Source organism: Crocuta crocuta, unplaced genomic scaffold (assembly GCF_008692635.1).
Source record: "Crocuta crocuta isolate KB4526 unplaced genomic scaffold, BGI_CrCroc_1.0 scaffold219, whole genome shotgun sequence".
NCBI classification, from domain to species: domain Eukaryota; kingdom Metazoa; phylum Chordata; class Mammalia; order Carnivora; family Hyaenidae; genus Crocuta; species Crocuta crocuta.
Genome location: NW_027551572.1, coordinates 2,034,521 through 2,038,749, shown reverse-complemented (window position 1 = coordinate 2,038,749; position 4,229 = coordinate 2,034,521).

Sequence of the window (4,229 nt, the reverse complement as noted above, 5' to 3'; positions counted from 1 at the left end):
TAAGTATTTCCAAACAATATGTTTAATATCTAAAAACAAAAAAAAAATACTGAATAAATGCCTTCCTATTCTCTAATCCTCTAAAATTTCATTATCTTACTCTCTTTCCTCCAAGAACATAATTTCTATTTGAAAAAAAGCCCTAAACATACATATTTTACATGTAAGCATTAACATACACTGAGTATGAGTGTTATTTTTATTTTCCCTTTTTTCTAAAAAGGAAGATAAGTAAATGAATGTGAAATGTATGTGTGTTTGTATGTATAGGTGAGAACACTGTAAATTAAGAAAACATATAAAAGTGTGAACAAAGAACCATGCTTTACTTGATGTGAAATAATATACACATAAAAAACTATCCTATAAACTTAAGTAGCTCAGTATTGCCTATAAATAAAATGATTCATGATATTTTATTTAGAACATGTTTGGATGGGGCCTGAACAAAGGCCATTAAGTGGTACATGGCCTTAAATATTTCTTTACCATTCCGCAATGTTAAGTTAAACTGACTAGCGGAGAAATGAAATGGACCATGAACTAGTTAGTCTTGTCCTGACTGCAGAAACTGTTTACTAAAGAATGTAAATAAATACTAGGACCCAAATAGTATATTGACATATTATATGAAAAAAATCCCAAATAAGAAACACAAAATGCTAATATGAGAAAATGTTCATTTTCAGTAGTAAGCAAAACTATACAAATTAAGAAAACAATGAGATTCAATCAGCAATTTAAAATAAACTTATGCTGGGGGGAGCCCTGGTGACTCAAATGGTTAAATGTCCAATTTCAGCTCAGGTCATGATCTCACCGTTCCTGAGTTCGAGCTCCATAGCAGGCCCTGTCCTGACAGCTCAGAGCCTGGAGCCTTCTTCTGATTCTGTGTCTCCCTCTCTCTCTGCTCCTTTCCTATTCAGGCTGGCTCTCTCTCTCTCTCTCTCTCAAAAGTAAATAAAAACATTAAAAAAAATTTAATACAATAAAATATGATAAATGCAAGAGACCAAAACATTCACTTACTGATAGGAAGACAAGTTTTTAGGACATTTGCTCCACAATCTTCTTTATGCAAAAAATTTATCCCAAAAAGGTAATGTAAAAGTTTTGTGCAAGAAAGTCTAACATTGAATGTTAGAAGTAACCAAAATATTCACAATTATAAGTAAGTGGCTAAGTAAATTAACAAGCCTTAGTAAATTATAAGATATTATTGTGTGATCATGAAAATCAGTCATTTGTAAGAATGAGTACATATTGTAATATTAATGAAAATTATGATACATAATTATAGAGTGTGGTTAATATTATATTCTTATTAACATATTAAAATATATGTAGGAGAAAGATAGGAAGCACAAAGATATTCATAATGGTCCTATCTAGATGGTAGCATGTTTTGTGAAAATTTTTTTTTCCTTTTTTTTTTTTACAGCGACATATATTATTCTTATTTTAGTGCATTTTTATTTATTGAAAGTAAGCCATGCTTTGTAAGCCATGCTTTCCTTTAGTAAGCTAAAGAAAAAATAATTTCATTAAACTTACCTACCCTGGAAATATGCCTTTGTGACTGGCTTTAAATGCAGTCCCCTAGGGACGCCAGGGTGGCTCAGTCGGTTAAGCATCCAACTTTGGCTCAGGTCATGATCTCACAGTTCGTGGGTTCAAGTTCCATGTTGGGCTCTGTGCTGACAGCTAGCTCAGAGCCTGGAGCCTGCTTTAGGTTCTGTGTCCCCCTCCCTCTCTTTGACCCTCCCCTGCTCACGCTGTCTCTCTATCTCTCTCAGAAATAAATAAAACATTAAAGAAAATAATACAGTCCCCTAAAGAGCAGCCCTATTCTCACTGTTAGTTTAAATCTTCACATGCGATGTTTGGTCATTTATGTGGTCAGTCTTTTTTTCTTTTTTTTTTTTTAAGTTTTTTTAGTGTTTATTTATTTTTGAGACCGAGACAGACCGAGCAGGAATTGGGAAAGAGCAGAGAAAGAGAGAGGAAGACACAGAATCCGAAGCAGGCTCCAGGCTCTGAGCTGTCAGCACAGAGCCTGATGCAGGGCTTGAACTCATGGACTGTGAGATAATGACTGGAACCAAAGTCGGATACTGAACTGTCTGAGCCACCCAGGTGCCCCTATGTGGGTTAGTATTAAACATTGTAGAAAAAGAAAAAAAAATGACTGAATTATAAAGAGATCCACCCTCCCCTTAATCTTTTTCAAGGTAACAAACATAGAAAGTGACCATCAAGTTCCAGACATGATCTTTCTCTCTTTTTGACCTCCTTCATTTACCCTGCCATCTCCATCTCAGTTCATCCCCAAATATTTATGTTGAGCACCTCCCAAGCCAAACAGAAGAGCTATAATTTAAAACTTTAACACGATATTGAGACTATTATTTTGACATGCAAAACGTTGGGATTTTTATTTTAAAGTTAGTATAGTTCATTTACTATATGAGCTTTTGATGTCTGTGTTTTTAGTAGGAGAAGGAAACAGTATGTAAGCTGAACAACAAAAATAATTAAATGAATAAAAACAGATGTTATGATAAAAACCCTCAAGGACTTGAAATGGCTAAAAAATTCTTGTTCACATATGATTACTTCAACAACATTTGAGCATTAGGGTTTCCTACTATGTACACCTATACCGAATACGCAGGCTAATCTGCTTAAGCATTTTGCATGAAGAATTAATTTTCTATTTTCCCACAAGATCTCCCAAAAAAAAGAGCTTGGACTTTTGTGATCAAATCTGATGTGACTTAAATAATAGATGTTCAATTGAAAGAATAATTAAATATTGGAAAAGGTTTCCCATCAAGGTTGTAAAACTCTGAAAGAGTAGTAAAAATAGGAGAAACATTCAATAAAGATGGATGGTTGCCTGAGTGCTATGCAAGCAGGGGGACGGGAGGTGATTGACACGAGCTTTTGGGTTTTCCTCCATCCTTGATTGTCACAATGTTAGTACCTGTTTCATAGTCTTACTTAAAATGAAAAATATCAAAGAAAATGGATCAGTCTACTAAGAAATGAACATTTTATTTAAGGAATTATTGCAGCAGCATGTATATAAACTATTTATATAGAGGTTGGTCGTTCACCCTTTCATTCTTTCCTTCAGAAGATGTTTAGTAGGCACTTTGTGTGCCAAGCACTAATCTAGGAGCTGGGAAATCACAGAAATCCTATGTCCTCAAGAAATGTACATTCTAGCTGAGCAAACAGTCAAAAAGAGATAAGCAAAAATTCATAATACATTAGGTATGAAGTATAATAAAAATAAGCCCCGAGAAGAGACAGAGTGAGACATGAGTACTACTATAGTTAGCACTGGCCGGTGGTGTTAGTACCTATTTGAGAGGGGGATAGTTGAGCAGAGACCTGAATAAAATGTGAGGGAGCAGGCTATTTAAATATCTGAAGAAAGACAGTTCTAAGCAGACAGAGCAGTAAAACCACTGTCACAGAGATTAGATGGGCTTCATGTTGAGGGACAGAATGGGCAGAGAGACTGGTAGCAGAAGTAAGGAGGGGTTAGATCAAATGAAGTATCATGGGGCACAGTAAAGATTTTGTAGATTATTTTGAATAGGATAGGACTCTACTAGAGAGCTGGGAAAAGGAGAGTGACATAATCTGTTTTGTGATGTAAAGGAATTGCTTCTGCCACTATATGAAGCATAGACTTGGGAGTTAAGGTGGACAGAGGGAGACCTTGTAAGAGACTACTGAAATAATCCGGGTAAGAAATAAAATGGTGTGGGGCGCCTGGGTGGCTTAGTCAGTTAAGCGTCCGACTTTCGCTTAGGTCATGATCTTGCGGTTTGTGGGTTCGAACCCCGCGTCAGGCTCTGTGCTGACTGCCAGCTCAGAGCCTGGAGCCTGTTTCAGTCTGTGACTCCCTCTCTCTCTGACTTTCCCCTGCTCACGCTGTCTCTCTCTCTCTCTCTCCTAGAAATAAATAAAAATATAAAAAAAAAAAAAGAAATAAAATGGTGAGTCATACCAGAGTAATAACAACAAAGTAGAATGAGAAGTGCATGGATTCTAGATATAGTTTAAGGTGTAACCAACAGAATTTATCAAAAGATCAGATTAGAAAAAGGAAGGCATCAGAGATGATTCCAAGTGTTCTACCTTGAGCTACTGAGATGGGGGCAGCTATTGGTGATGCTCATTTGGAAGGACAGAGATCATGAGTTAAGTGTTGA